Source organism: Bos taurus, chromosome 18 (genome assembly GCF_002263795.3).
Source record: "Bos taurus isolate L1 Dominette 01449 registration number 42190680 breed Hereford chromosome 18, ARS-UCD2.0, whole genome shotgun sequence".
Classification (NCBI taxonomy): domain Eukaryota; kingdom Metazoa; phylum Chordata; class Mammalia; order Artiodactyla; family Bovidae; genus Bos; species Bos taurus.
The window spans coordinates 26505875-26515358 of record NC_037345.1 but is presented as its reverse complement, the minus strand read 5'-3'; the positions used below and the strand labels follow the sequence as shown (position 1 = coordinate 26515358).

The 9484-nt window shown below is 42.6% G+C and overlaps 1 pseudogene; it reads left to right on the top strand.

Annotated features, from left to right (window-relative positions):
- Nucleotides 1–6753: 6753 nt before the first annotated feature.
- Nucleotides 6754–7393, top strand: LOC781183 (peptidyl-prolyl cis-trans isomerase A-like; annotated as a pseudogene).
- Nucleotides 7394–9484: the final 2091 nt, after the last annotated feature.

Genomic DNA, 9484 nt, shown 5'->3' with positions numbered 1-9484 from the left:
GGAGAAGATACAAAAAGAAATTACAAATTGCTTTCACTAGTTACCTAAAGGATGTTGGAAATGGAGTTGTTGCTTATTTTTCTCTTTTTGCTTATCAATACTATGGGCTTCCCTGGTGGCTCAGAGGTTAAAGCATCTGTCTTCAATGTGGGAGACCCCGGTTCGATCCCTGGATCGGGAAGATCCCCTAGAGAAGGAAATGGTAACCCACTCTAGTATTCTTGCCTGGAGAATCCCATGAACAGAGGAGCCTGGCAGACTACAGTCCACGGGGTTGCAAAGAGTTGGACACAACTGAGCAACTTCACTTATCAATACTATATAAGTTTTCTAGCATAACTATTAATCAAAGGATAAAGTTACAGTTTTAATTATGAGAATTAACTGTGGAATAGATTCCTTTGCTAAAATACCAGAAAAACAAACCCTGTTGTTGCTTCAAGATTGAAAGCAGCAGCATGGAGCAGTGATTAGGACACGGACTCAGCCAGATAGCCTGGCCTGAACACGAGCTCGGCCACGTTGCCTTATGATACACTAGGTGAACTACTTAACCTCTTAGCTTCCTCATCTATAAAATGGGGATGATATTAGGGTCAACAGACAATTAAATTAATTCCTACTACACCCTTTAAACGGAACCTGTAATATATCAGGATGTACTGCTGACCCTTGAACAATGTGGGTTTGAACTGCACAGGTCCACTTTCATGCAGATTTTTTTCAATAGTATATACTACGGTACCACCTGGTCCAAGGTTGGTTGAATTCACAGGTGTGGAACCATGGGTAGGAGGGCCAACTATCAGTTAGATGGGGATTTTCAACTGCACGGAGCGGGGGAAGTTGGGGGGGCCCTGAGTTGTTCCAGGATCAACTGTATTTAAATGTTGCTATCGGTAGTAACAGTAGCACAAGCAACTTCATCATCATCATCCTGTCCTTCTCTGTCCTAAGCTAGGGCCTCAATTTCTCTCATTGGACTATCTCAACAACCTTCTAATTCCTCTCCCTGTTTCTAGCACATCATAAATTCATCATCCAATCAGTAACCAGACTGATCGATCTAAAGACAATTGTATCCATGTCACCTTATTTACAGACAACATCTTTATCTTAGTGGGCTATAGTTACTAGTTCTGGTCTGGCCCCCCTATCCATTCTCCTTTCCTCACTTCCAAAATAAGTTACTTTGTACTTTGGAGTGTGATAACTCCAAACTGATTTCCACAAACTCTGGTGAAACACCACATCATTTCCTACATACCTTCTGGCTTTGCTTATGCTATTTTCTTTGCTTGGATTGTATCGCCCTTCTTTTCTCCCTTGGATGGCTTTTATCCATTCAATCAGGTTCAACATAGATGCATGTCCAGAAAGCTTCCCTGAAACCCCAGATAATATGACTCCCCTTCTTTTTTTACATAATATCCGGTATTCTACTACAAAGTGTTCTCGTGTGGCTATTTTGCACACCAAACTATGGGAATCTCAAAGGCAAGGACTATGTTGATTTCTTTGTATGCTCAGATTCTAGCTCTGCACACACACTCAAGTGTGTGTATAACTGAGTTTATCTGTGTAATTACCTCATAAGGATTTGCTTTCCAAGTGGCTCAGTGGTACAGGATCCGCTTGCCAATGCTGGAGACCCAGGAGATGCAGGTTCTATCCCTGAGTCGGGAAGATCCCCTGGAGCAGGAAATGGCAACCCACTCTCATATTATTGCCTGGAGAATTCCACAGACAGAGGAGCCAGGCAGGCTATAATCCATGGGGTCGCAGAGAGACAATCACAACTTAGCAACCAAACAGAAACAACAACAAAGATTTGTGGGATTAACTGAAATGGCAATTCTCTTTTTAGTTTACTTTTTAAATCAAAAGAAACAACAGAAAAACATCACACACACACACCTACCCAACCACCTACTATGTGCCAACTCTGAGCTAGGTACAGTGGAAATGGTGATGACATTATCATATAAAAACAGTGATAAAGTGAAAGTCACTCAGTCGTGTCTGACTCTTTGTGATCCCATGGATTGTACAGTCTATGGAATTCTCCAGGCCAAAATACTAGAGTGGGTAGCCTTTCCCTTCTCCAGGAGATCTTGCCAACCCAGGGATCAAACCCACGTCTCATGCATTGCAGGTGGATTCTTTACCAGCTGAGCCACAGGGAAGCCCGAGAATACTGGAGTGGTAGCCTATCCCTTCTCTGCTGGATCTTCCCAACCCGGGAATCGAACCAGGGTCTCCTGCATTGCAGGCAGATTCTTTACCAACTGAGCTATCAGGGAAACCCCAAAAACATTGATAAGGTTCTTAGAAAACAATAACAGTATGAGGTAACATTTGATTAAGTACAAAAATAAGATACAGATACAGGAATTTAAGGGATTAGCAAAGGAATAAGTTCTTTATTAAATTCAGTACATTGAGACCTGTGAAATTGGACCCTTGATGGTTCAGGGCATAACGGGGATTCTCCTAGACAGAAGCCTGGCTGCATGAAGAGTGGTCTGTGTTTTGTCTTCTACTTGTATTCTTTCCTTTTATTCCACCGTAGCATGGTGTTTTTTTGGGGGGGAGGGGGGCCTCTCCATATGGCATGTAAGACCTTAATTTCCCGACCAGGGATCAAACCTGTGACCCCCGCACTGGGAGCATGGAGTCTTAACCACTGGGCCGCCAGGGAAGTCCTTTCTGTTCACTTCTTGGAATCCACAGTGGCCACTAAACATGTCCTCTTTGTCTTAAGTAGAGCAAGGATTCATTGTTCAAAAACAATGTCAATAACCACCAAAAGGTGAAAATATAAGTCAAGGAAACTATAATAGCAGAAATTAACAGTCAAACATTTGTGAGCACCCAAACAACAATAAAAGCATCAACACACACAGAGTGTACTTAAAGTGGTGATCATAGTGCCCTAGGAGTAATAAGCCTTGGCAACAAGTAGCTATAACTTCCTCAGAACAAACCAGTAGGTAGGAGGATTCTGCAGACAAGGAAACTGAGGCTCAGAATGATTAAGAGAGTGGCTCAAAGTCACAAGGTTTGTTGTAGAGACAATATTCAAGCCAGTGTCCACTAAATTGGAGAGTCTATATCCTTTTCATTATTGTGGGCTCCCCTCCTAGCCTGCTGTACCCCCCCAACACATAAAATAGATTTCTCTCCTGATCAATACTACCTATTACTTTAAGCTATACCTGCTAAGTATTGATTCACGTGTCGCTTCAAAATGCTCACCTCCTATTGGCAGAGGCCAGCCGAGCTGCAGAGGAAAAGAGGATCCAAGAAATCCATATACTCCATGATTCTGGTCTGTTTTGTTCCTTGACGCCTGAGACCAATTCACTGTCACGAGCATTCTATTCTGGCTGCCCCAGGCAGTAAGGAAGAAACACAATATTGGGAACTGTGTATACACGCTGCCCATATTTGCTGAAATAACCAAAGAGGGTATGGAAACAATGGAAGATGATATTCAAAGGCCTCTCCTAACCTCCCTATTCCCCACCACGTAAGAGGTAAAACAGAGTTCCCATCACAGAAGACAAAAGGCATAACCTCTGGTATCAGAACCAGGATTTAAAGTTGTGGAACTGAGACATATCAATTTTCTTATGTGTAAAAGGGGTTGTTATGAGGATTCAAAATAATAAGTGTAACTTGCCCAGCCCACTGTAAGGTCAGCTGAACACTGCTGCTATTGTAAATATTAGTAGTAGAAGTAGTAGTTACTGTTTTAGCACAGGACCGCAAGTAACGAAACACTGGCCTGGCAAGTCCTCAACGAACTGTATGGGCTCTTGGAAACCAGCTCCTACACGAATCCTTTCCCTTCAACAAGGGACCATGTACAGTCCAACCTAGACAAATAATCAGGGGCTTGACAAAGCATATGTGAGGAGACAGTGCAATCTTCCCATTCCTTGAGGGGCTACCGATCTGATGAATGGTGAGAGTGAAAGTTGGTAATGAGGCATAATGGTAGGAAGCATTCCCCATTAAATATTTAAATCCCAGTCGCCATTCCCAAGGCCCCAGAACTCACATACTCAGATCTGAAACAAATGAAAAACAAGAGAGCAAGTAAAAGTTATCAACCCACTTCAGAAATGACTGCATTCGTTCTGTTGAGCAGCTCTGTCAGTTCTGGTGGTTCCCACCCATTTGCCTGTGTGTAACTCTATTCAGAAGGGAAGTCTTTAATCACAGCACTATTACAGGATCTTATATCCTGAACCTATGAGGATTCTTGTCAAAAGTAAATATCTTGCAAAGGAAACTGAGTCACTGGCTCACAGCTCTATCTCTCCCAGGCTTATTCCTGATGCTGAGCGGCCACAGGGCAGTACCTATCTTTTCCCTGTGTGCTTAAGGTTATCTAACTATGACTTGGCCTTCCACCTCCCCATGCACTGTCTATAACGGTCATAAATGTCCTTCTATCTGCCTAGACTCAAGTCAGCACACAGATTCTGACTCTTATGTTATACTGGTCGTTTAACTTTCCCTCTCTTTTTTTTTACATGTAAAGCAGTATGTCAAGGCATCCTATCCCATTGAGCCCTCAATGCCTTGACACAGGGCAGTACCTATTCTGAGGTTAATGTGAGGATGTCAGGGGGAGGGATACAGTTAGGAGATATATACAGCTAATGCATCAGGCCATAAAAGTAACTGGGCTCCATTTGCATTTGAAAGTAACAAAGAGAAAAGGAAAAAATCATGTTAATAGCCCACAATATCTTGCCAAATAAATTTAAAGGAAAAGTGTCACATTTCCTCCTTATAAGCAATGACTCTTACCTTTGGATCAACTCCTGCAAATCCACCTTGGCCCCCCCATCAGGTCAACAGCATTATTTGAAGTCAACTCAGTAGCCTAAAATTTAAACAACTGTGTATTTGCGGAATCTATCCCATCCCTATTATTTTAGCTACTACGGCTGGTTATTTGACACCCATCTTTGATTCCATCTTCAGCTATCAACCCTTCAATATCTATACTCTTCTTTACCTCTAATCCATCCCAGGGGTCATTTAAAAGCTTCGGACATATATCTCCTCTCAGTTAGCCTACAGAGAATTCATTCTCTTTTCATCCTGTCTTAAGTATCTGCATTTTCACGTATCAAATCTACCTCTGTGGTTTTAACCTTTTTAAAATAAAGTTCTTATTCCCAAACACTAAATGTCTCCCCAGGAAATAAAGGTCCAGATATCTCAGCCTGGTTTTCGAGTATTTTACAACCTGACCCCCAATGTCCTGCATCCATCACACTTTCTGTCCCCCTCCTTGAATTCTGGAGTCCACGCAAGATAAACTGGCTCTTGGTCCCGGAGTGCACAGGATCCAGGAGGATCCTTTCCTCAACATGCCTGCATGATGTTTCCCACCTGCAAGGAGACTTTCATCCACCATCTGTTCATGTCTAAGCCATCCTTCAGCAGCAAATGTCCCCCTTCCTGAAGACCGCCCTGAACTCCCACACAGAAACGGTCTTTCCCTTCTCTGAGCCTTAGTGCCCTCTCTCTAACATGAATTACAGCGTGATGACTCCACAGGCGGAGTTCATCACCAGTTCACTCAAACTTTTCTTAGTGCAACAAATTAATCTCTGAGGAGTCTGAATCCCGGCCATTTATTAAACCTGGGGTTGTTTAGTTAACCTCTACCAGCCTCCATTCACTTGCTTGTATAATGGGGGTAAGACTCCCCTGGTGGTCCAGTGGCTATGACTCTGTGCTTCCAATGCAGGGGACCTGGGTTCAATCATTGGTCTGGGAACTAGATCCCACATACTGCAGCTAAAGATCCCGTGTGTTGCAACTAAGACCCAATGCAGCCAAATAAAATAAATAAATTAATAAAATGGGGGTAAGAATGATTCCTACTTCACTTAGGTTAATATGAGGATGTCGTGAGACAACATATGACCAGTACTTAGCTGGCTGTCTGACACAGAAGAGCTCACTAAATTTTAGCTATGGTTCTTATTTATTTGTATCTGTGGAAGGTACTCTCCAAAAAGAGTTCCCTCTCTATAAGTGTGTGTTCAGTCAGTTCAGTTCAGTCGCTCAGTCGTGTCCAACTCTGTGACCCCATGAACCACAGCATGCCAGGCCTCTCTGTCCATCACCAACTCCCGGAGTTCACCCAAATCCACGTCCATTGAGTCGGTGATGCCATCCAACCATCTCATCCTCTGTCGTCCCCTTCTCCTTCTGCCCTCAATCTTTCCCAGCATCAGGGTCTTTTCAAATGAGTCACTCTTCGCATGAGGTGGCCAAAATATTGGAGTTTCAGCTTCAGCATCAGTCCTTCCAATGAATATTCAGGACTGATTTCCTTTAGGATAGACTGGTTGGATCTCCCTGCAGTCCAAGGGACTCTCAAGAGTCTTCTCCAACACCACAGTTCAAAAGCATCAATTCTTCGGCGCTCAGCTTTCTTCACAGTCCAACTCTCACATCTATACATGACTACTGGAAAAACTATAGCCCTGACTAGACAGACCTTTGTTGGCAAAGTAATGTCTCTGCTTTTGAATATGCTGTCTAGGTTGGTCATAACTTTCCTTCCAAGGAGTGAGCGTAGTGTGTGTTACTTCACCCATTACCACTATTACTACCCCTCCTCTTGAATCAGGGCTGGCATTATGACTTCCCTCGATCAATAAAATGCAACAGGCCTTGCGGATGCCACCACCCCAGAGCCTTCTATATTGCCCAGCTATGGTCAGTCCCACTATGTTCTTCAACACCACTGACAACAGCGAGTCTTTGGACCACGTCTCCTTTGAGCTGTCTGCAGACAAAGTTCCAAAGACAGTGGAAAACTTTCATGATCTGAGCACTGGAGGGAAAGGATAAATCCTGCTTTAACAGAAAAATTCCAGGATTTATGTGCCAGGGCGGTGACTTCACATGCCATAATGGCACTGGGTGGCAAGTCCATCGATGGGGAGAAATTTGATGATAAGAATTTCATCCTGAAATATACAGGTCCTGGCATCTTGTCCGTGGCAAACACAGGCCCCAACACAAACGGTTTGCAACTTTTCATCTGCGTGGCTAAGACTGAGTGGTTGGATGGCAAGCATGCGGTCTTTGGCGAGGTGAAGGAGGTCATGAATATTGCGGAAGCCACAGAGAGCTTTGGGTCCAGAAACGGCAATGCCAGCAAGAAGATCACCACTGTGGGCTGTGGACAAGTCTAATAAATATGACCTTTTTATCCTTAAAAATAAATAAATAAAATGCAACAGAAGTGATACCACTTCTGGTCTTCTCCTTTAAAAAGCCAGGCAGCTTCTGCTTTCTCCCTGGTAAAGCCAGGCACCTCGCCGTAAAGAAACTTGGACTAGACTATTGGATGATGAGACCACAAAGAAAAAGAAAGGCCATATGGAAGAGCACCGAGATGCCAGACATATGAGTGATGTCATATTGGACTTCCAGCCAAGCTCAGTAGCCAGCTGAATGCATGTGCATGGGAGACTCCCCAAGCAAGACAAGCAGAAAAACTGCCCATTTGAGCCTCAGAAACCTTAAAGTCAGCCATGGATTTATGGGAAATCATAAATTACTATCTAGATAACTAAAACAACATCTATCCACTTTCCCCTCTGCTAGACCATGAGCTCCTTATGCGTAAGGATCATATCAAATTTACATTTGTATCATCAGCTCCAGAAGCGTCAATTAACTCATACATTAATACACTAGTGGAGTATGTAAGTGGCTAAGGCAGAGTTGTTTGAACGGAAAGCTACTGAATGAATTATTTTCTATCTCTTTATGAGGATACTGGACATACAGAATCAAAGCCCAGGGTACAAAAACATTAATACAATCTTACAACCTAAGCAAGAGGACCCCATTTTTGAAAGCTCCAGGCGCAGCATCTTGGTTAAACATTTCCCTTCCAAAACAACCTGGATCCGTGTCAACTTCTAAGACACTGGCAACCTGGGCAGCCTGAGGAAAGGAACTGGGAAACTTGGATTTATTGCACCAAGTTGAAACTGCAGAGGGAAACAGACGGGAGATAAAACATTCCTTGATGTTGACATTTTTCTACCCATTCAAGTAGTGATTGCTGCTCACCATCTGTCTTGGCTCCAGAGAGTTGGGTCTTTGAGCATTGAAAGAGCTTCCTTCTGTCACTTCTGCAGAATGATATCAAATGTATCACCTCTTAAGATTATATTTTGTCTAACACAGAGTCTAGCTCTGTCCCTTTAAGCCTGACAGCCCATCCCCAGATCAAAAGACCTAAAAAGAAGTTATCTCATCCAGCTTTTTCTCATTCTCAAATTTTGTCCTAAACCATAACCCTCTTGTTTTTACATCTCTTTTCTGTTAAGAATCTTGCCTATGTCCTCAGACTCTTACTATGCACCAGAGGTTCTGATCCCAAGCTCTTCGCCAGCCACAATGATTTATTTTCCCATGAACTTTCCAACTTCCAGTTATATGAACAAAGTAAAACCATGCCACCTCAGTCATAAAGCACCTTCTGACCAAAGCATCCAGAGTAAACCCTTGTGATCTCTATAATTTCTGGGCATTACACATGAGATCTCAAATGAAGCCCACATTCTATCTGCTGGAAAGCATTTTACACAAATCCTTTGGAAATGAGTTATGAAGAGAAACAAAAGGATCAAGGATATGATCCTGCTAACTTGAGTAGATGTGAATGAAACCCCATGCCAGATACACTTGATAGCTTTCATTCTTAACTTTTCATCAAGTCAAAAGTCATGTCCTCCACAATAATTTTTGTTAATTCTCAAGGTTCTTATATTCTCACTGCCACTCCATATTGCAGTTCCCTGAATCTAATGAATTCTTGTTCCTAGTTTTAATAATGCCACATGTACATGTACTGAGCCTCAAATACCTTTCTTACATCATAAAATGCTTCTTGAGTCTTTCATATGTGAGTGCAACAAAACCCAGTCACTGCGGTCTAGGACATAATGACCCAGTGAAAGGACAGGGAAAAAAAAAAAAACAGTAGACAAACAGCAGTGAACACTCCTCCAGGAAAAGTTGAATGTGCTCTGTAGAGCAGCACCTCATTCTGGAGGTGAGTTGGGAGAACAGAACAAGATTCCCAGGGAAATAAAAAACAGGAGATACTTACACTCAAAGTATGAGCCATTAAAACAGACAAATCCCAAGTTACAGCTAGACATTTCAGTATGTCTCAATAATTGATAGAACAAATGGACAGGAAATCAGCAAAGAGGTGGTAGATTTGAACAGCTATCAACCAGCTTGACCTGAGTGACATTTATAAAACACTCAACCCAACAATGTCAGGATACACATTCTGCTCAAATGCATCAAGAACAGTCATCAAGAAAAACCCTATACTGGGTCATACTCCAAATCTCAATTATTTCAAAAGGACTCAACTCCCAAAAAGTATTTTTCTCTGACCACAAAGAAATTA